Here is a 24,336-nt window from a genome sequence, read left to right as displayed (position 1 = left end):
AGACCCCATTAGGTATAATTATTGGAAAAGTAAGCAGTGACAAATAAAGTGGAAATATCTTGTAACTGCCGAGTGGCTGGAGACACCCGTGCGTGTGGCTGTTTCCTACTCTTCTCACTTGACCCTCCGAGGGAATTGTACTACTTATTAATGAAGTTTACATCATTATGCATATATATTTTAGAAACTTAAGTGAAATTAGAAAAAACATAATCGATTTCCTTCCAGAAACAGCTCCACGTTTGTTTAATGGCAATGCGTGATATTAAATCGCAATCTCATTTACAGGGGTTTATTAAATGTGTGAATATATAGGAAGGTCTCATAGGTGGATCTAGTCTGTGCTCTATATAGACAGGGGTCTGTATATATGGGTGGTCCTGGACTTGGCTTGGTATATATGGGGTCTGGTTTTAGGTCTGTATAAATTGGAGGTCTGGCCTGCATAATGTGGGTCTGGCCCAAGTTCTGTATAGATGTGGGGGACTAGTCTGAATTCTGCATTGCCTTTACCAGTGGGGGCCTGCTGCATTATTCTAGTGCATTTGTTATTGGACAGGTTTTGGGAAGGTTGTATCCTTATGGTATTTGTTCTCCAGAGATGCTCAATTGGGTTTAGGTCAGGACACTGGCTGGGCCGGTCAAGAATGATCACAGAGTTGTTCTGAAGCAACTCCTTTGTTATTTTAGCTGTGTGCTTAGGGTCATTGTCTTGTTGGAAAGTGAACCTTCGGCCAAGTATGAGGTCCAGAGCCCTCTGGAAGAGGTTTTCATCCAGGATATCTCTGTACTTGGCCACATTCATGTTTCCTTCAATGACAACTAGTCGTCCTGTCCATGCAGCTGAAAAACACCCCCATAGCCTGATGCTGCCACCACCATGTTTCACTGATGGGATTGTATTGGGCAGGTGATGAGCAGTGCCTGGTTTTCTCCACACATACCGCTTAGAATTATCACCAAAAAGGTCTATCTTCGGCTCATCAGACCAGAGAATCTTGTTTCTCATAATCTGGGAGTCCTTCATGTGTTTTTTTTTAGCAAACTCTATGCGGGCTTTAATATGTCTTGCACTGAGGAGAGGCTTCCGTCGCAACACTCTGCCATAAAGGCCCAACTGGTGGAGGGCTGCAGTGATAGTTGACTTAGTGGAACCTTCTCCCATCTCCCTACTGCATCTCTGGAGCTCAGGCACAGTAATCTTGAGGTTCTTCTCTACCTCTCTCATCAAGGCTCTTATCTCACGATTGCTCAGTTTGGCTGGGCGGCCAGGTCTAGGAAGACTTCTTAGGAACCTTGAGGACTGCAGAAATTCTGTTGTAATCTTGGCCAGATCTGTGCTTTGCCACAATTCTGTCTCTGAGCTCCTTGGCCAGTTCCTTTGACCTCATAATTCTCATTTGGTCTGACATGCACTGTGAGCTGTGAGGTCTTATATAGACAGGTGTGCGCCTTTACAAATCAAGTCCTATCTGTTTTAATTAAACACAGCTATCCTCCAATGAAGGAGTAGAACCATCTCAAGGAGGATCACAAGGAAGTGGACAGCATGTTACTTAAATATGAGTGTATGAGCAAAGGTTCTGAATACTTATGACCATGTGATATTTGTTTTTTTTTAATAAATTTGCAAAAATCTCTACATTTGTTTTTTTTCAGTCAAGATGGGGCGCAGAGTGTACATTAATGATAAAAAAAATTAACTTTTTTGAATTTACAAAATAGCTGCACTGAAACAAAGAGTGAAAAATGTAGAGGGGTCTGAATACTTTCCGTACTCATGCATGGAGGGTCTGATGTGAAGTCTATGAAGATGGGGGACCTGGTGTCTGTCTAAATGGAAGAGTCTCATCTAGGGTTTGCATAGATGTGTTGTGAGGGCTGCTCAAGCTTTTGTATAGATGCAGGTTTGGTTTCTGGTTAGTATACAGTATGCATAGGTGGGGTCTTTTCTTTGCTCTGAATTGATGGAGGGGTCTGGTTTTGAGTCTGTATAGAAGGTATGGTCTGGTTGGGGATTCAGCAGCTTGTGTATGGGTCTCCTGGTCTTGGCTCTGTATAGATGGGGGGAGTTTGGTTTGTTGTCCATATTGGTTTACGCTTATATTTGCAGTGCTTCCTAAAGGAAACCAAGGAGGGATGTTGCTGCCATTGCTTAGGCACGGCAATTAATGAAATGTTGGCAATTGAGCCAAACTGGCATGGAACAGGTGGCAGGGATAGGGCAAGGAGGCTCAGCAGAGATCACACAGTTTTTAATCTCTTACAGCCATATTAATCAGGGACGGTTTTTAATTTTCTGCATGATGGCTCGATCCTAATTATTAGAGGACAAACCCGAGAAGATGGAGCCTATTGTTAGCTTAGGAACAATTTCTCTGGTGCTCGGAAAAAAATAAAGCTCCAGAGATCAATGTTGACAACTATTAATGAACAGATTGATTAATTCACTGCTCCCTCCATGCTGGAGACATTCATCAGTTCTTCCACAAACAGTTGACTTCATGGATAGAACAATTCGATCTACACGGCAGACTGTGGACTTCCTGCCATTTTGGCCGTGACAAGAGTGATCACAATTAATTGTTGTGATCACATATAGCTCCATTATCTTCCATGGGGGGGTGATTACTTGCTTTGACAACTACTTGCTGTCCAACATACTCCGAGCTGCAGCTTTCTCTACAGTTCATGTTGGAACTCGTCTGTATTCTTCTCTCCTTACGAAATATAATTCTTTTCAAGAAAGTCTGACCGCTAACCCTGCTAAACACAATCTATCTATCATGGATACACACCGCCATGATCAAAGTGAAAGATATGGATCTAAGAAAAAACATACCGTAAATAAGTTTCAAAGAGCAAGTTATATAGTTTACTAATCTACTTTAGTTATGTCAGGTACATCCAGAAGCCGATCCATCCCTGTCCAGACAGTTTTCTTCTGGGTTTGTGCTTGATACAAGCTTTCCTGTGTCGATAAGTCAGCAGAGCTGTGTATGAAGGGGACCGGCTGACGGGTAATTTCAATAGCTAAGCCAGCAACCTTTTCTGTCTTTCTATGCATACAGAGAAGGGAGCTGGCCTTGCTTTTGTAGCACAGGACTGGACATGAAGCTGACGAGAGGGACACCTGGTGAACCAAAAATTACTCTATTAAACTTGCTCATGAATTTTGCTCAAAGGAATTCACCATGAAATGGTAAAGTGGGTTGACACGTTGTGGTTTGAACACTTGCCAGGCCTACTTGTCCAGTTTTTAACCTCAGATCAATTTCAGTTCTGCCTTGATCAGAAGACTTCATAGAAAAGGACATATCAAGAAATTACTTTATATACTTTATATATGCAAGAATAAAAAAAAATCGCAGAAAGACCATCTTTTTGAGAAGATCACTTCTTTTCCAGATTAGATATCCATATCAGATTTTCTATGAAACATTTTTAGTTTCACCATATAATGGCCATCTTCTTTGGGAGGACCTACAAAGGAGAACCCTATGCATGGAGATCAATACATATGTAAATGTGGATATAATACCAATACGTGAAGACCAAGGTAAAAAATGAAACCAAACGGTTATAGTACAAAAGAATATACCTTTATTGAAGAATATATATAAAAATATATGTGTAATGGACAATAAACAACAATAACAGTAGTGTGCCTGTAACTGGAGGACAATTTATAATATATATTTTTTCTTCACATAGTTGTTTTTATTTTTTTCCCCATATTATTATTGCAGAGTGCCGTTACTTCCAGCTTATATATGGTATTTGGCCTTTTAACCCCCTTTATACATACCTCATCTCCTTTTTGCGTCCGTTTTAATCTTTGCTATTTTGCGTAATCTTTTTTGTATAAATTGTCCTCCAGTTACAGGCACACTACTGTTATTGTTGTTTATTGTCCATTACACATATATTTTTATATATATTCTTCAATAAAGGTATATTCTTTTGTACTATAACCGTTTGGTTTCATTTTTTACCTTGGTCTTCACGTATTGGTATTATATCCACATTTACATATGTATTGATCTCCATGCATAGGGTTCTCCTTTGTACTCAATAACCGAATGGTCTGCCATTCATTGATTTAGCAGTGGCTTTTTCTTTTCATGCACTCTATTTTTCACTTGGGCACGAACACATTACCCATATTATTATAATAATAATAATAATTTTTATTTATATAGCGCCAACATATTCCGCAGCGCTTTACAAATTATAGACGGGAATTGTACAGACAATAGACATTACAGCATAACAGAAATATAGTTCAATACAGATACCAGGAGGAGTGAGGGCCCTGCTCGCAAGCTTACAAACTATGAGGAAAAGGGGAGACACGAGAGGTGGATTATTATTTTTATGTTAATGATATATATATATGTATATATATATATATATATATATATATATATATATATTTTATTTTTTTTATTTTTTTTTTTTTTGTATATATTTTTTTGCCCATTGGATTTATTTATTTATTTTGCCACTGCTTTCTTCTACTTTGGGAGGACCTAGAAGACCATTTTAATGCAATTTTGGGTGATCATCTCAAGTTGACTCTAAATACTTTTTGGAGTAATTTTTTTTTAACCAGTGCATTACTATTCCTTACTACCGAGTTTGGCTAGCGTTATACAGCTGTGTAGCTTGCTTTATCGTTTTTTCAACATCCTGGAGAGAAAGTCTCCAGTGACCACCAGATGTGCTCTATAAGGATGTTCTCAACACTATGCTATACATGGGAGTATTGATGGTAACAATATTCACATCTGATAGTAATAAGAAATATTAGATTTACTAGTTGTGGACTTTTAGCAGACGATCTCCAATTATGGTAATCTTGAAAACCCTAAAATGTGCTAATATAAAGTTTTGGACCCCTACACTTTAAACTTGTGAGCTACAGAACCTGAGGGTCAGTGAAAACTCTTTGAGACGACCACTCTATTTTCATTGTAATTTTGAGTGGGCATCTCAGATAGTTTTCACTGTACCTCAAGTTTTGAAAAACACAAGGTTGAAGTGTTCTACAGAACACTTAGGAACCTTGAGAAACTTTGCCTTAGCAAATTAAGTGTTCTTTAGAACACTTCAGCCTTGTGTTGCACAGAACTTAAGGTACAGTGAAAACTCTGAGATGCCCACTGAAAATTACAATGAAAATAGAGTGCTTGTCTCAGAGTTTTCACTGTACCTCACATTCTGTAAAATAGAAGGATGTAATGTCCTGCAGAAGACTCAGGAACCTTGATAAACTTTACCTTAGAAAACTAAGTCTTCTGTAGGACATTACAACCTTCTATCCCACAGAACGTGAGGTACAGTGAAAACTCTGAGGCGAGCACTCAAAATTACAATGAAAATAGAGTGGTTGTTTCAAATAGTTTTCACCTTACCTCTTCTCCTGTAGGACAAAAGCATGAAGTGTCCTGGAGAACATGTAGGAACCATGAGAAACTTCCCTTTAGAAAACTACGATGAGAATCTCCTACTTGAAAAACTGGCACAGAAAAATTGGCTCTGAATGGAGGTCTTCTTAAAAAGGTGGTCTTTTGGAGATGTGCCAAATCCACAGTTTGAATTTGAACTCCAGATATTCTGAACGCGTCCTTCAGTGTATTCCTATATCCTCCAGGTAGGACGTACAATTTTAGGTGAAGCTCAGTCAAACCACAGTGTATATGATTCCACTGCGTTGTTCCCACACTACTACCTCTGCAGGTGGACATTTTTCCTATGTTTGATCATCAGGTGGAGTTAAATATTTTCTCCTACGAAGTCAACAACTATAATGAACTAAGCCTCAAAAAAGGACCACATCATGACGGTTTCAGGCCAACTTGGCTCCACGTGTGTTCAATATCTCGGCGCCAACTACAAACAGACCCTATTACGTAGTCTTGGAATAGTGTCTGTAAACAACCTGACATTCACTATAATCAAAGAAAAACAAACAAGGAATGGGTTTTATTATTTTTTTTTTCCTTAGGATATTTTTCATTGCGGAAAAACATTTGGAGGAAGATAGAGCAGAAGATGAGGGTTTTTTTTGTTATTTTTTTGGCAGGTGTGATGATAAAAGCCACATGTCATTGAAACATCAAGTCGTTTACATGTATTATATCTGGAGAAGGGGAGGAGGAGGTAAATGCAATCCGAGCATTGAGTGCTGTGCTGTCTGCAAGGAAATTACATCCTTAAACCTCACACACAAAACCCTGCAGCTAACAGCACCAGTCCAGTCAGTCGGACTAAGGGGGGCAAGCAGGGTGGGAGCCTCCTTCTTAAAACACAAGAATTGGAAGTCAAGAAGCATAAGGATCGAGGAACAATAAACTCTCGGAACAGAGACAGCCTTTTTGGAAACTGCATTCAAAGTTGTAGAGAAGAAAGAAGTAAGAAAACTTTATCTGAAGGAACTATAAAGAGAGCAAGGTACAGTAGAACTTTCTTCTATCATGATTGAAGTCCATTATGTTGCGTAGTAGGAACTTTGTTCTTGACATGTCCATATTAACTATCCCCAAAAATTCAGATTTGTCCCCAAAACATAAGTTTCTAAATACTTTAACCTTGTTTAGAACCTTTGGAAATTCTTGAATTTTTATCTTCTAACTATCAGATATTCAACCAGAAAGTATTCCCCTGGAGCTTATTATGAGGGGTATGGTGGAAGGGAAGACAGTTATAATCGCAGTCAATAGAGTATTCTTCATTGGTATGCAGCTGGGTTTCATGCGGTACATTGTTGTGCGGGTACAATTGACAGTTTTCTGAAAGGGCTGCAGAGATTCTTCTTGAGGAACTTCTCAAGTGTATGAATGAGACAGTGGAATTGCTTGGGAAGGACTGACACTTCCAGTAACCACCAGCAGAGAAACCACAGGCTCTCACATAGATTTGATGTAGCTTTTTTTTTTGTCAGGAGTGCAAATGATGTCCAAATACTCATGGACTCTGCAACATATACTCCCTCTTGGCACATTTTACAGAATTTGATATATGTACAAAGTTATCATACTTTATAATATAGTCCTTGCATGAATTTGAGCCAATCTCGCAACAAGAATATATGTCTTCTTGGGTATTAGAATACTAGCGGACATACCGTATATGATAAAAACATGTTCTTTTCAAATAACTTTATTTATAATGACTCACATCTAATTTTTCTGTGTTGGAACTTGTTTTGGAGTTAATGAGTCCATCCTTCTTAAGACAAATTATATATGGTCAGTACACTGGGTTATATAGTAGTTGATCTAATCTTCACAATGATAGTCTGAATCCCAGTTTTATATTGTAGACTCATAGAATGGTAGCGTTGGAAGGGACCTTCAGGGTCATCTGGTCGAACCCGCTGCTCAATATAGGATTCACTAAAACATCTCAGGCAGACGTCTGTCCAGCCTCTGTTTGAAGACTTCCATTGAAGGAGAACTCACCACCTCTCGTGGCAGCCTGTTCCACTCATTGATTACCCTATTGGGACTGCAGACTAGAAAGAGGTTGATGTGTTGGAATTTAAAATAAGTATGCTATTTAACAAATTATTTCAATTCTTGCTTCACTTGTGGTCATGCTGGCCCTTTTATTTCCATTGTGCAGACCTAACATTTGCCATACATAGTAGACTGTGGTTGGCCACCATCTAGCCAATCAATTGGATCACATGTATGGTCAACCTGACCATTGGCATGCCAGGCTGATCACCATGGATCATACATATGGACAATTGAACCATTGACATGCCAGGCTGATCACCTTGGATGAAACGTGTGCGCAATCTGACCATAAACATGGCAGGTTGATCACCATGGATCATATATATGGGCAATCTGATCATCGACATGCCGGGCTGAACTTGCAGATCACCATTTTGGTAGACAGCTGTTGGCCAAAATTTAGCCTAATTTTTATCTAATGGTATCACAAGTTTAAGTTGAGCCATATACATCATGATAGTAAAAGTTTCAGTAAAGCTCATTTACTACTATTGCTACCTATGATTATATATCATTAGTAATTCCAGTAGTGTATATCACTAGAGATTACTATATTATAGATCTTAAATTGGGTCTATAACACTAAATGAATGACGTTTTACAGCAATGCTGTTAGATAAACCTACACCTGGGAGGTCTGACTTTTCAGAACCTCCACCCTTTATGAGTAAGTACTTGAAACCCTATATTGTTCATATCATTACTACAACCACAGCTCATAAACTGCAGTCTACGAGATATTTCCTGTTGAAATCACTTCTCTTCCATTGTAAATACGCTATCAATTGATTTGTAGGCAGCATAATGGGTTCTATTGTTATCGGAGAGTCAAAATAATATTCTAGTTTTGGTAAGAAAGTACATATCTGTAATGGTGAGGGACGTCAAGTTTGTTGTGATCACTAAGCAATCTACAGATTGTCAGCCACCAGGAACCTTCTTGGTTTGGCCAACATTGTCACAATAGCAAAATCATATTAGCTGCGGTAGTACAAGTAGACCACTTTTTATGGTCTTGTGTTTATTGAGGAATGATTGGGAAGATGTTCTCTGAGAAGTAGACATCAGAGTCCTGGCACAATTACGGCAACGCACCACGCTGGAATTCACGTCCTGTGTGTGCGCCGGCACATTGGTCCACTAGCGCATTGCCAGAGGACTCATCAGGATCATGGATTAGGTGAGTACATGATATTTTTTATTTTGACCAAAAGCTGAGTGACCGTGGGGCATCATAAAGTATGGGGGCCCCTCACACTTTGTAGGGACTACTGTAGGGGCACCTCATATATTGTGGGGGCCATCGTACAGCGTTGGAGTTAATGTTTGGGCCATTATACAAAGTGAGAGCTAATATGGGGACCATTATACAGAGAGGGGTCCAACGTTGGGGTCATTATACACAGTGGCAGCTAGTGTGGGGCCATTATACATCATGAGAGCTAATATGTGGGCCATTATACAGCGTTGGAAATAATATGGGGGCCAATATACAGCATTGGAGTTCATCGTGGGGCCATTATACGGTGTGGGAACTAATATGTAGACCATTATACAGTGTGGGAGATAATGTGGGGGCCCATTATACATAGTGGGAGCTAATGTGGGGCCTTATACAGTGTGGGAGCTAATGTTGATGTGACGCTGGTGACTCTCACACAACTTCTCAGCGCCGCCATACTCGCTCACATTCTGCTCCTCCCTGTGTCAGGCCGCTGTGCTGAGTCCTCATGCAGCACTTCCAAATTCTGCTGCATATCCCTGCTATCTCAACCTGGCTATAGGAAGTCGTGTCTGATCCTGCAGGAATTTAAGCCTGCTGTGTCCTGAAGGATTTGTCTTCCCTAGCCTCTGCCAGGCACATATATATATTAGGCAGATCCCCCCCATCACCTTTGCCTGAGCTTGGGTTTAGGTTCCTAGTTGCGGCCTGTCTCTAGATGTAGTGCATGTGTAACACCCCAGGTAACCGGTTGTTACAGTGATGTTGCTTTCCCTTCGGGGAGGGTAATATCATGCTCAGAGGCAAAGGAGTTCTCTTCACCAGGTAAGGCACTCATATGCAACACATTCCGAATCCAGGCAAGGAGGGGGAGCTCAAGACCCGGATTCAGGGGAGCTTCCCTCAAATATGGACATATGTCCTGGTCTGGAGGAGGAGTTAGCCAGTCTGATAGAGACAGTGAAGGAGAAGGAAGTCTGAGAGAGCAGACAGAGAGGCCTGGTAGCCATGAGGGAGCTGCAGCCTCTGGAAGGAGAAAGACCCAAAGGGTTGTATGTGGTGGAGCTTCAGAGGGAAGGAGCAAAGGAGAGGAACAGGGCTCAAAAGGGGAACTGTGACCGGGCATCCTCAGAGCCGAAGCGCAGTACCGGGTACCAGGAGCCCGAGGCCTTAGTGGAACTGTAGGACACTTGGCAGAACCGGAGGGCTGAGAACTTTATGGGATTGGCCCACACCACACCTGAGATGCAGCAACACCTGAGGAGCCCGGGGCATGATAGAGTCCCTATAAAAAGGCTCAAGCTGCCCGTCATGCAGGTACCTGTCTCAGGACAGGGGGAATAGAGGACTCTGCAGAAAGCTTCAGGCAGCAGGGACTTCATATACAGCAGGAGCTAGTCGGAAAGGCTCATGGACTGGAAATCCGTGTCCGGATGGGAATCTTCCATTGCTTCCGAGCCGGCCGGGCCATGCCATCACCCGTGCCTGGTACCCTGGACTGTGGCCTACTAACTACAGTAAAGCAGGTAAAGACTTACAACTTGTGTCCTTTACTCATTATACTGGCCTACACCATCATCGCCATACACTTCAGGAACTCTGGGGACCCCGTTTCACCTGTGGAAAGCGTTACCATCATTGCTGCGACAACATCCCCCAGAGGACCCCTTTAATACAGAGTCGGTCCCACAATTGACCGAACACCACAGGTGGCGTCATGACAGACTTAATTACAATTCCCCTTCAAAGACCGTTCCCCTTTTATTGGACGCCCAGGGCCACGGACTGGGTCGCAGCTGCCGTGACATCCCCTTTAAGAGAGACAGGACCCGGTGCCGAGTAGCCCACTGCCCTGGTAGGGTGCTCCACATGTTTGATTTGTCTCTCCTGTTACTGTCCCAGCTCGTTTACCCATTCTGTATGACCTTCCCATTTCTGATCCAGGCTTGTATAGTGAACCCGTGCTGTCTCCTGCCCCGATCTCGGACCATGATCTGACTATGCTTCTGTCTAGCCCTTCTTTATTCTGCATACCAGCTTTGTCCCGGTGGTCAGCTATTGCAGATCCAGGGACTGCCCTGGAGTGACACCTGGCAACTACCTGCGGTCAAGCCTATCTTCACCACCAGAGCCTCTAGTAAAAACTAGGCATCCGCTTAGTCACACCTCTTCAGGGTAAGCTCTGCCCGTGGTGCAGTAAGTCCACACCCACTTTCATCACAGTTAGGGCCATTATACAGTGTGGAAGCTAATATGGGGGACATTATAGAGTTTGGTGGGTAGAGTATGTGGTGGGCCTCAAAGTGTGGGGACTACTGTGGGGGCCATTATCCAGTTTGGGTGCTACAGAGGGGACCAATATACTGTGTTCTGATGGAGCAGTGGGGACATCATACTGTGCATAGGGGAGCTGTGGGCTCATTATACTGCTTATAGGGGAAAGGTGGGCTCATTATACTGTGTATAGGGGAGTTTTACATGGGTGACTCAAGGAACATTACAAACTATTAAGTAGACATTTAAATATTATTGCTATAGGGACACACAAAATATTGTGACCGTCAAAAGAGCGCATGGGTTATTATTTCTTTCTAGGGACAAAATGTGGACACAGTTTTCTAGGGCTCCTGCTCAGAGCATTAATATTTTCTAGGGGGCAATTTTACCATCTGGAGGGCACAAAGGAGGCATTTTACTTTGTATGGGACAAAGTAGGTAGGCATCATTATGTGGGGGTACAGTGCTGGGCATTATGATGTGGGACACTAAGAGGACCACTGCATGGTCACCACATGACAGCAATATCAGTGTTGGTATTGGAAAAAGTGAGTTATTTTCAGTAACAGCAGGTCATCTGCTGAATTCACCCTCTACCCACAGTTAGCGTGTGCCACTGTAATTGGGGTTACCTAGTTAGGGGCCCACTCAGATGTTTCTTGCTATCATTAATAAGATCTAATATGCCATTTGTGACAAGACCCATAAGTGATTGGTTCCAAGTCACCTCCAAAAGGGGAGGCAGATACTGTATTTGTGGCAGAGTATGGGACTACTTGAGGATCTCCAAGTCTTTTGGTTGGCCAGTCAGCTCTGCCAACAACAAAAATATTTTGCCAAGCGTTGTCTTGACCATAAAACCAACTGTCCATTGGGGAACTGCAAGTATCACCAAGTAGGCACTTTTGTTGTAAAGTTTATTTTGACACTTAGTTGAAATCTATAATGGATGACATACAGAACATTTTGCTAGTTTCTATAGAAGATGAGAACGCTGACAGGTATGATAACAAGAGATATTATGGCTGAACTGACAGAGATATGGAAAAATTCTCTAAAGTCTTATGGTTCGGTGCTTTTTACCCCTAATGTGTTCTAGAAAAAAGGCTTATTTTGGCTGCAAGGAATGGAAAATGCTTAGTCTGGAAGAAGCAAAACCTCCTGTCTCAGGCTTACCGTGACTTAAGAGAAAGCAAAATAAGAGAGGCTTGCCCAATTTCACGCACGTCGGAGGGTCTGGAATGCTTAGCAATTGTATTATATCATAGAAGTCTTAAGTATTATAGAGACACGCCTAAACATATGGAACCTTACCTACAAAAATTAGCAAAACTCTATGATAACCAGATGGTTAGTGTAATCAATAGCTTCAGCCTCTTCAGCATACTGGTGACCATACTGGAACTTCATGCATCTTGGTTTCCAGTACCATCTCTATGCTGATGACACCCCATTATACACCTCTTCTTCTGATGTCACGCCTGCATTATTACAAAACACCAGTGATTGTCTTACCGCCGTCTCAATAACATGTCCTCCCTCTATCTGTAACTGATCCTGTCAAAAACTGAAGTCCTTGTGTTTCCTCCCTCTACTAACCTACCTATGCCCAACATTGCCATTTCCGTATGTGGCTCTACCATTACTCCCCAGCTACATGCCCGCTGTCTTGGATTCATACTTGATTCAGAGCTTTCATTCACCCCCTCCATCCAATCACTGGCTCACTCTCGTCATCTGCACCTTAAAAACATTTCTAGAATTTGACCTTTTCTTACTTTCGACTCCACAAAACTCTTACTGTTGCTTTTATTCATTCCCGTCTGGATTATTGTAACTCTCTACTAAATGGTCTCCCTCTTACCAAACTCTCCCCACTCCAATCCATCCTGAATGCTGCAGCCAGGATAGTATTCCTCACCAACTGTTACACAGATGCCTCTACCTTGTGCCAGTCACTGCACTGGTTACCCATCCACTCCAGAATTCAATATAAACTTATCACACTCACTCACAAAGCACTCCTCGGCTCAGCACCACCCTACATCTCCTTCCTCGTCTCAGTCTACCACCCTACCCACGCCCACTGTTCTGCTAATGACCGGAGGTTAGCATCCTCAATAATCAGAACCTCCCACTCCAGCTCCAAGACTTCTCAAATGCTGTGCCAATTCTTTGGAATGCACTACCCAAGATAATTTGATTAATCCTCAATACTCACAGTATTAAGCGTGTCTTAAAAACGCATTAAGGATAAATCAGCCTATTAATGTGTTACAACAAAGTCCCTGCTGTGCCACACAAATGTTCTTTTACTGAGAAAAAAAAAGCAACTTTAAAAGTGCAGCACGTATTATGTCAATTAATCAGGACTAGTCCGGTGTGGCGTCACATTCAACAGACAGGTGCACTATCACTTCTTGTAATCATACCTCACTGCGTGTGATTGACATCCTTCCCTGTTGTACACTTCAGTCCAGCCCTGCGCATGCACAAGACTTCTGCTCCCAGCATCCTTTCCTGAGCACATGCAGGGAAGTCGGCTGGACTCTCCCCTGCTTCATCTACACATGGCCAGGAAGCAGTGATGTAGTGCTGGAATGAAGTGCACAGCAGGGAACGATGTCACTATGTCACTTCTGCATCCTGGGCATGTGCAAATGAAGCCAGGGATGAGCCTTCCTGGCTTCAAAGTGCATGCTCAGGAAGGGATGCTTGGAGCAGAAGACGTGCGCATGCACGGTGGGTACTAGAATGAAACGGACAGTAGTGAAGGATAGAGTTGAGCGACCTTGACCTTTTTAGAGTCGAGCCGGGTTTCGCGAAACCCGACTATCTCAAAAGTCGGGTCGAATGAAATCGGCCGATTATGACGTAAAGTCGGGATCGACCGAAACACGAAACCCAATGCAAGTCAATGGGGCAGCATAGTCGGCAGTGAGTGGGGGCCAGGAAAACACCTAGAGTGCCCATTTTAATGTCAAAACCATCCATTCTTCTTAATGAAGCTTGTCAAGCGTAATTTACCTTATAATAATTGGAAGGCATTTGAAATTGGGGGTCATTTGGCTAAAGTTGTGGTGGGTAGGGCTGGTTCAAGTAATTAGTGGGCCCAGGAAATCTGGACCACGTCACGGCAGTGGAGCAGGGAGAGGTAAGTATTTCAACTTTGCAAGTGCTGTGAACCTGAGCAAGCAGGGGGGGCCCACTCGTTGGCATTGGCACTGGCACAGGGCCCCTCAAAGTACAGCGGTGTGTTTGCACGGCGGGGGCGCCTCCCACCGGCAGCAACACTTTTGCGTACCATGAGAGGCCCTGTGCCAGTGACGTCGCCAACTAGTATTCCTCCCCCCACCTGATGAAGGAACCTGCACTTTCATCTGCACCTTCCTGTTTGTCCCCGTGTAAGGTGGTATGGTATGCGGGAAGGGGGACCTGACTTTCAGCAGGGTCACAATCTTGCAGTGTAGCGTGCACGGGAAATGTTGCGTTATGGGTCAATGTACCAGCAGACTCATCTATCACTGGCTGGGCAATGGGCAGGATGAGGAGGAAACACAGATATAGGCCCAAAGAATAAAGTGGGCTAAATGCAGTTCAAAATTGGTAACACAGGACTAATCAGGGGGCATTGCAGTGGAGGACAACTGGAATGAGAGGCTGACACAGAGAGTAGGCCCAAATCAGTAAGTAGTCGAAATGCAGTTCAAAATTGGCAACAGTAGTAAACAGGCGGCACAGCTTTGTTCAGTGGAGGAGAACAGCAAGGAGTGGCAGACACCGATAGTAGGCCCCAACCCAACTAGTAGGCCAAATGCAGTCTAACATTAACAACTACTTAACGAGCGCCTGAAAACGGAATTTCAGGACAGGAAACCAGGAGAACAGCAAGGAGTGGCAGACACCGATAGTAGGCCCCAAACCAACTAGTACGCCAAATGCAGTTGTTCCGTTTAACCACAATTTAATGAGAGCCTGAAGATAGAAGTTCAGGAAAGGCAACCTGGAGAACACCTTGGAGTGGAACACACCATCTCTCTACACCCCATACCCAATTTGTAGGTCTAATGCAGCGTAGTTTCCAACAACTACTAAACGAGAGCATGATGATCGAAGCATTGGCGAGGAAACCTGGGGAACACCTTGGAGTGGAACACACCATCTCTCTACACCCCATACCCAATTTGTAGGCCTAATGCAGCGTAGTTTCCAACAACTACTAAACGAGAGCCGGAAGATCGAAGCAATGGAGAGGAAACCTGGGGAACACCTTGGAGTGTAACACACCATCTCTCTACACCCCATACCCAATTTGTAGGCCTAATGCAGCGTAGTTTCCAACAACTACTAAACGAGAGCCGGAAGATCGAAGCTCAGGAAAGGCAACCTGGAGAACACCTTGGAGTGGAACACACCATCTCTCTACACCCCATACCCAATTTGTAGGCCCAATGCAGCGTAGTTTCGAACAACTACTAAACGAGAGCCGGAAGATCGAAGCAATGGAGAGGAAACCTGGGGAACACCTTGGAGTGTAACACACCATCTCTCTACACCCCATACCCAATTTGTAGGCCTAATGCAGCGTAGTTTCCAACAACTACTAAACGAGAGCCGGAAGATCGAAGCAATGGAGAGGAAACCTGGGGAACACCTTGGAGTGTAACACACCATCTCTCTACACCCCATACCCAATTTGTAGGCCTAATGCAGCGTAGTTTCCAACAACTACTAAACGAGAGCCGGAAGATCGAAGCAATGGAGAGGAATCCTGGGGAACACCTTGGAGTGTAACACACCATCTCTCTACACCCCATACCCAATTTGTAGGCCTAATGCAGCGTAGTTTCCAACAACTACTAAACGAGAGCCGGAAGATCGAAGCAATGGAGAGGAAACCTGGGGAACACCTTGGAGTGTAAGACACCATCTCTCTACACCCCATACCCAATTTGTAGGCCTAATGCAGCGTAGTTTCCAACAACTACTAAACGAGAGCATGAAGATCGAAGCAATGGAGAGGAAACCTGGGGAACACCTTGGAGTGGAACACACCATCTCTCTACACCCCATACCCAATTTGTAGGCCTAATGCAGCGTAGTTTCCAACAACTACTAAACGAGAGCATGATGATCGAAGCATTGGCGAGGAAACCTGGGGAACACCTTGGAGTGGAACACACCATCTCTCTACAGTGGAACACACCATCTCTCTACACCCCATACCCAATTTGTAGGCCTAATGCAGCGTAGTTTCCAACAACTACTAAACGAGAGCCGGAAGATCGAAGCTCAGGAAAGGCAACCTGGGGAACACCTTGGAGTGGAACACACCATCTCTCTACACCCCATACCCAATTTGTAGGCCCAATGCAGCGTAGTTTCCAACAACTACTAAACGAGAGCCGGAAGATCGAAGCTCAGGAAAGGCAACCTGGGGAACACCTTGGAGTGTAACAAACCCTCTCTCTACACCACGGAAGGGCTGATTCTTAGGAAGGAAGGCTGTCGGAAAGAAGCAGGGCGCGTCCGAGGGTGATTATATTCTTATTAGGTATATACTCACCCTCGGACGCGCCCTGCTTCTTTATTTGTAATGAATGTTTATTTGCAATGTGGTTTTGACTTACTCTATTTTTTTGGTAAATAATGATTTTATTATTTTCATTGTTTTGCATCTTCTTGGCAATAATATAAAGAAGACGCGACAGGACAACACTCGGTGGATGCCATATCTGTGTTTAAAATTTAAAAAAACTTTCAGTTAACTACTTGCAGGAGAAAGTTATTGTAGCTGGTGGCCATTTTTAGTACTGTACCAGATTTTTGTTGTATGTGTTTGTTTTTAATGTTAAAATGTCTGCATTTGATATCTCTCCAGTATTTTCTTTTTTATAAGCAAAATACTTATTTTTATATTTTCTGATGTTGGTTCCAGGGGTACACGGGCAGCAGTGGTGTGGTCAGTGGAGGCCTAGTGGAAGGAGTGACCGCAGACAGGCATCGAAGGCCTAAAATAATAACACATGGCTGTAGGCAATTTTAAATTGGTTCCAGGGGTACACGGGCAGCAGTGGTGTGGTCAGTGGAGGCCTAGTGGAAGGAGTGACCGCAGACAGGCATCGAAGGCCTAAAATAATAACACATGGCTGTAGGCAATTTTAAATTGGTTCCAGGGGTACACGGGCAGCAGTGGTGTGGTCAGTGGAGGCATAGTGGAAGGAGTGACCGCAGACAGGCATCGAAGGCCTAAAATAATAACACATGGCTGTAGGCAATTTTAAATTGGTTCCAGGGGTACACGGGCAGCAGTGGTGTGGTCAGTGGAGGCCTAGTGGAAGGAGTGACCACAGACAGGCATCGAAGGCCTAAAATAATAACACATGGCTGTAGGCAATTTTAAATTGGTTCCAGGGGTACACGGGCAGCAGTGGTGTGGTCAGTGGAGGCCTAGTGGAAGGAGTGACCGCAGACAGGCATCGAAGGCCTAAAATAATAACACATGGCTGTAGGCAATTTTAAATTGGTTCCAGGGGTACACGGGCAGCAGTGGTGTGGTCAGTGGAGGCCTAGTGGAAGGAGTGACCACAGACAGGCATCGAAGGCCTAACATAACAAAAATGTCAATACAATGGTATTGTCAGTGGCAGGCATTGAAGGATGTCAGCGCATAGACTAAACATTGGTGGAGCTGTGAGAATTTTGCAAGTGGTAGAGCACTGTTTGAGCTGGGGTGGGGGGAAACTGTCTTGTGGCCGGCGGTACAGGCCCAGGGCCCCTCATATTACAACGGTGTGTCTGACGTTGGGTGCGCACCACCACCGCCAGAGACACTTTATTGTACTAGGAGGGACCCAGTGGCAGTGCCGTCGACCAAAAGCGGGCTCACCCACCTCTTCAGACAAACTGCACTCTCACGGGTGCTGTCGCCAAGTGTCGATGCCACGGCCCCGTGTGGGGAGTTTGGCCATTTAGTGAGGTGTAAACATGTCGTATGCTGGACAATCAGGTGCAGAAAATTACGAGATTGGAAAAGGCATTCAGAATAGTCCACAGGCAAGACCTTTTCATAGGAAAGCTAGGTGTCAGCCGGGCAAGGTGGGGCAAAAGATTTCGAAATCCAGTTGTGGTTCATTTTAATGAAGGTTAGATCATCTACATTTTGGGTAGCCAGACGAGTCCTTTTTTCTGTTAGTATTGAACCTGCAGCACTGAATACTCTTTCTGATAGGACACTAGCTGCCGGGCAAGCAAGCTCCTGCAATGCATATTCTGCCAATTCTGGCCAGGTGTCTAATTTTGATGCCCAGTAATCAAATGGGAATGACGGTTGAGGGAGAACATCGATAAGGGATGAAAAATAGTTTGTAACCATACTGGACAAATGTTGTCTCCTGTCACTTTGAATTGATGCTGCAGTACCTGTCCTGTCTGCGGTCATAGCAAAATCACTCCACAACCTGGTCAGAAAACCCCTCTGGCCAACGCCACTTCTGATTTCTGCCCCTCTAACTCCTCTGGTCTGCTGGCCCCTGCAGCTCGTGTGAGAACGATCACGGGCGCTGTGTGCAGGGAATGCCAGAAGCAAACGGTCAACAAGAGTTGATTGTTTGGTTGCTAATATTAGTTCCAAGTTCTCATGTGGCATTATATTTTGCAATTTGCCTTTATAGCGAGGATCAAGGAGGCAGGCCAACCAGTAATCGTCATCATTCATCATTTTAGTTATGCGTGTGTCCCTTTTGAGGATACGTAAGGCAGAATCCGCCATGTGGGCCAAAGTTCCAGTTCTCAAATCTGCGGTTGTGCTTGGTTGAGGGGCAGTTTCAGGCAAATCCACGTCACTTGTGTCCCTCAAAAAACCAGAACCCGGCCTTGCCGCGCCACCAATTTCCAGTGGCCCCGGAAAAGCTTCCTCATTAAAAATATAATCATCCCCATCATCCTCCTCGTCCTCCTCCTCCTCTTCGCCCGCTACCTCGTCCTGTACACTGCCCTGGCCAGACAATGGCTGACTGTCATCAAGGCTTTCCTCTTCCTCAGCTGCAGACGCCTGATCCTTTATGTGCGTCAAACTTTGCATCAGCAGACGCATTAGGGGGATGCTCATGCTTATTATGGCGTTGTCTGCACTAACCAGCCGTGTGCATTCCTCAAAACACTGAAGGACTTGACACATGTCTTGAATCTTCGACCACTGCACACCTGACAACTCCATGTCTGCCATCCTACTGCCTGCCCGTGTATGTGTATCCTCCCACAAAAACATAACAGCCCGCCTCTGTTCACACAGTCTCTGAAGCATGTGCAGTGTTGAGTTATTATTATTATATTATTTATTATTATAGCGCCATTTATTCCATGGCGCTTTACATGTGAGGAGGGGTATACATAATAAAACAAGTACAATAATCTTGAAAAATACAAGTCACAACTGGTACAGGAGGAGAGAGGACCCTGCCCGCGAGGGCTCACAATCTACAAGGGATGGGTGAGGATACAGTAGGTGAGGGTAGAGCTGGCCGTGCAGCGGTTTGGTCAATCGGTGGTTACTGCAGGTTGTAGGCTTGTCGGAAGAGGTGGGTCTTCAGGTTCTTTTTGAAGGTTTCGATGGTAGGCGAGAGTCTGATATGTTGTGGTAGAGCATTCCAGAGTAGGGGGGATGCACGAGAGAAATCTTGTATGCGATTGTGGGAAGAGGAGATAATAGGGGAGTAGAGAAGGAGATCTTGTGAGGATCGGAGGTTGCGTGCAGGAAAGTACCGGGAGACGAGGTCACAGATGTATGGAGGAGACAGGTTGTGGATGGCTTTATATGTCATGGTTAGGCTTTTGTACTGGAGTCTCTGGGTGATGGGGAGCCAGTGCAGGGATTGACAGAGGGGAGAGGCCGGGGAATAGCGGGGGGACAGGTGGATTAGTCGGGCAGCAGAGTTTAGAATAGATTGGAGGGGTGCAAGAGTGTTAGAGGGGAGGCCACAGAGCAGGAGGTTACAGTAGTCAAGGCGGGAGATGATGAGGGCATGGACTAGGGTTTTTGCAGATTCTTGGTTTAGGAATGTGCGGATCCGTGAAATATTTTTGAGTTGGAGGCGGCAGGAAGTGGAAAGGGTTTGGATATGTGGTTTAAAGGAGAGATCAGTGTCAAGGATTACCCCAAGACAGCGGGCTTGTGGGACTGGGGAGAGTGGGCAGCCGTTTACTGTAATGGATAGGTTCGTTGGGGAGATCGCGTGAGATGGGGGAAAGATGATGAATTCTGTTTTGTCCATGTTAAGTTTTAGAAATCTAGTGGAGAAGAAGGATGAAATAGCAGACAGACATTGAGGGATTCTGGTTAGTAGGGAGGTGATATCTGGTCCAGAGATGTAGATCTGTGTGTCGTCAGCATAGAGATGATACTGAAAGCCGTGAGATTCTATGAGCTGTCCCAGGCCAAAGGTGTAGATGGAGAAGAGCAGGGGTCCTAGAACTGAACCTTGCGGGACTCCGCAAGGGGAGTTCCACCTTGTTGCAACGTCTATGATTAGGCGATGCTGGGGAAGGTTCAAAGAACGCTGATAGGTCTGCATACGGCTGGAGTGTACGGGCGAACGGCGGATATGTGAGCAAAGTCCACGCACTTTGAGGAGCAGGTCGGATAACCCCGGATAACTTTTCAGGAAGCACTGCACCACCAGGTTTAAGGTGTGAGCCAGGCAAGGAATGTGTTTCAGTTGGGAAAGGGAGATGGCAGCCATGAAATTCCTTCCGTTATCACTCACTACCTTGCCTGCCTCAAGATCTACAGTGCCCAGCCACGACTGCGTTTCTTTCTGCAAGAACTCGGACAGAACTTCCGCGGTGTGTCTGTTGTCGCCCAAACACTTCATAGCCAATACAGCCTGCTGACGTTTGCCAGTAGCTGCCCCATAATGGGAGACCTGGTGTGCAACAGTGGCAGCTGCGGATGGAGTGGTTGTGCGACTGCGGTCTGTGGACGAGCTCTCGCTTCTGCAGGAGGACGAAGAGGAGGAGGAGGGGGTGCGAACGGCTACAGCCAATTGTTTCCTAGACCGTGGGCTAGGCAGAACTGTCCCAAACTTGCTGTCCCCTGTGGACCCTGCATCCACCACATTTACCCAGTGTGCCGTGATGGACACGTAACGTCCCTGGCCATGCCTACTGGTCCATGCATCTGTTGTCAGGTGCACCTTTGTGCTCACAGATTGCCTGAGTGCATGGACGATGCGCTCTTTAACATGCTGGTGGAGGGCTGGGATGGCTTTTCTGGAAAAAAAGTGTCGACTGGGTAGCTCGTAGCGTGGTACAGCGTAGTCCATCAGGGCTTTGAAAGCTTCGCTTTCAACTAACCGGTAGGGCATCATCTCTAACGAGATTAGTCTAGCTATGTGTGCGTTCAAACCCTGTGTACGCGGATGCGAGGCTAAGTACTTCCTTTTTCTAACCATAGTCTCATGTAGGGTGAGCTGGACTGGAGAGCTGGAGATCGTGGAACTAGCGGGGGTGCCGGTGGACATGGCAGACTGAGAGACGGTGGGAGATGGTATTGTTGCCACCGGTGCCCTAGATGCAGTGTTTCCTACTACGAAACTGGTGATTCCCTGACCCTGACTGCTTTGGCCTGGCAAAGAAACCTGCACAGATACTGCAGGTGGTGCAGAAAATGGTGGCCCTACACTGCCGGAAGGCATGTTGCGTTGCTGACTAGCTTCATTGGCCGAGGGTGCTACAACCTTGAGGGACGTTTGGTAGTTAGTCCAGGCTTGCAAATGCATGGTGGTTAAATGTCTATGCATGCAACTTGTATTGAGACTTTTCAGATTCTGTCCTCTGCTTAAGGTAGTTGAACATTTTTGACAGATGACTTTGCGCTGATCAATTGGATGTTGTTTAAAAAAATGCCAGACTGCACTCTTTCTAGCATCGGATACCTTTTCAGGCATTGCAGACTGAGCTTTAACCGGATGGCCACGCTGTCCTCCAACAGGTTTTGGCTTTGCCACGCGTTTTGGGCAAGATACGGGCCCGGCAGATGGAACCTGTTGCGATGTTGATGCCTGCTGCGGCCCCTCCTCCTCCGCTTCAGAACTGCTGCCGCCTGCACCCTGTTCCCCCAATGGCTGCCAATCGGGGTCAAGAACTGGGTCATCTATTACCTCTTCTTGTAGCTCGTGTGCAACTTCGTCTGTGTCACCGTGTCGGTCGGTGGTATAGCGTTCGTGATGGGGCAACATAGTCTCATCAGGGTCTGATTCTTGATCAGCACCCTGCGAGGGCAATGTTGTGGTCTGAGTCAAAGGACCAGCATAGTAGTCTGGCTGTGGCTGTGCATCAGTGCACTCCATGTCAGATTCAACTTGTAATGGGCATGGACTGTTAACTGCTTCACTTTCTAAGCCAGGGACGGTATGTGTAAAGAGCTCCATGGAGTAACCCGTTGTGTCGCCTGCTGCATTCTTCTCTGTTGTTGTTTTTGCTGAAGAGGACAAGGAAGCGACTTGTCCCTGACCGTGAACATCCACTAACGACGCGCTGCTTTGACATTTACCAGTTTCACGAGAGGAGGCAAAAGAGCTAGAGGCTGAGTCAGCAAGATAAGCCAAAACTTGCTCTTGCTGCTCCGGCTTTAAAAGCGGTTTTCCTACTCCCAGAAAAGGGAGCGTTCGAGGCCTTGTGTAGCCAGACGACGAACCTGGCTCCACAGCTCCAGACTTAGGTGCAATATTTTTTTTCCCACGACCAGCTGATGCTCCACCACTACCACTACCCTCATTACCAGCTGACAATGAACGCCCCCGGCCACGACCTCTTCCACCATACTTCCTCATTGTTTTAAAAACTTAAACAAACTAACGGTATTTGTTGCTGTCACACAAATTACACGGTGAGCTATAACTTCAGTATGATTTAGCTACCCCTTTACAGGTGAGTGAGACCACAACGAAAATCAGGCACAATGTTACACACTCTGTTGTTGGTGGCAACAAATGAGAGAGATGCCACACACGCAGGACTGTCACTGAAGCACAAATGTAAATATTAATCTCCCACTGATTTGATTTTTTTTTTTTTTTTTTAAGGGAGACTTTAGGAAAAAAAAAATAGAATAAAATGATTTTTTTCAGGAAGAATTTAGAAACCAAATAAAATAAAATGATTTTTTCAGGGAGAATTTAGAAAACAAATAAAACAAAAAAAGGCTTTCTATGGCCCACTGAGTGAGAGATGACGCACACAGGAGTCAGGAGTGGCACACAAGCCCAGAGGCCAATATTTATCTCCCACTGATTGATGTAGTGATTTTTTCAGGTAGATTTTGGAACCCAAATCAAGCTAAAAAAATAATAGGCTTTCTATGGCCCACAATTGGAGAGAGAGAGAGAGAGATGGCACACCCAGGAGTCAAGACTGGCACACAAGCAGAAAGGGCAATATTAATCTCCCACTGATTTGTTTTTTTTTTTTTTCTTTTTCAGGGAGACTTTAGGAAAAAAAAAATAGAATAAAATGATTTTTTCAGGAAGAATTTAGAAACCAAATAAAACAAAAAAAGACTTTCTATGGCCCACTGAGTGAGAGATGACGCACACAGGAGTCAGGAGTGGCACACAAGCCCAGAGGCCAATATTTATCTCCCACTTTTTTTTTTTTGTTCCAGGGAAAATTTATAAACCCAATAAAAAAAATAATAAATAGGCTTTCTATGGCCCACTGTCTGAGAGACAGAGAGAGATGGCACGCTTAGGACTGGCACACAAGCCCAAAGGCCAATATTAATCTCCCTTTTTTTTTAAGGGAGAATTTATAAAACCAAAAAAAAAAAAATAAATAGGCTTTCTATGGCCCACTATTTGTGAGAGAGATGGCACGCTCAGGACTGGCACACAAGCCCAGAGGCCAATATTAATCTCCCACTTTTTTTTTTTTTTCCAGGGAAAATTTATAAACCCAATAAAAAATAAAAAAAATAAATAGGCTTTCTATGGCCCACTATCTGAGAGAGAGAGAGATGGCACGCTTAGGACTGGCACACAAGCCCAAAGGCCAATATTAATCTCCCACTGATTGATTTATTGATTTTTTCAGGTAGAATTTAGAACCCAAATAAAGCAAAAAAAAAAAAATAAAATGGGCTTTCTATGGCCCACTGAGTGAGTGATGATGCACACAGGAGTCAGGAGTGGCACACAAGCCCTGAGGCCAATATTTTTCTCCCACTGATTGATGTAGTGATTTTTTCAGGTAGATTTTAGAACCAAAATCAAGCAAAAAAACAAATAGGCTTTCTATGGCCCACTGAGTGAGTGA

General features: G+C 44.5%; 1 protein-coding gene across 2 annotated transcripts in view; it reads left to right on the top strand.

Moving 5' to 3' along the window:
- The first annotated feature begins 6,175 nt into the window (after window positions 1–6,175).
- The window catches only part of BGN (biglycan), an 87,353-nt gene continuing 69,192 nt past the window's right edge, over window positions 6,176–24,336 (top strand). The window contains exon 1 of one of the 2 annotated variants that reach the window (XM_069748308.1): window positions 6,176–6,456. The gene's annotated coding sequence lies outside the window, so the exon portion shown is untranslated. The remainder of the gene's footprint in view (window positions 6,457–24,336) is intronic. The other variant, XM_069748309.1, reaches the window with a different exon arrangement.

This window comes from Ranitomeya imitator, chromosome 2, assembly GCF_032444005.1.
Source record: "Ranitomeya imitator isolate aRanImi1 chromosome 2, aRanImi1.pri, whole genome shotgun sequence".
In the NCBI taxonomy this organism is placed as follows: Eukaryota; Metazoa; Chordata; class Amphibia; order Anura; family Dendrobatidae; genus Ranitomeya; species Ranitomeya imitator.
Note: the sequence above shows the minus strand (reverse complement) of the source record. Positions and strands in the feature narration are given on the sequence as shown.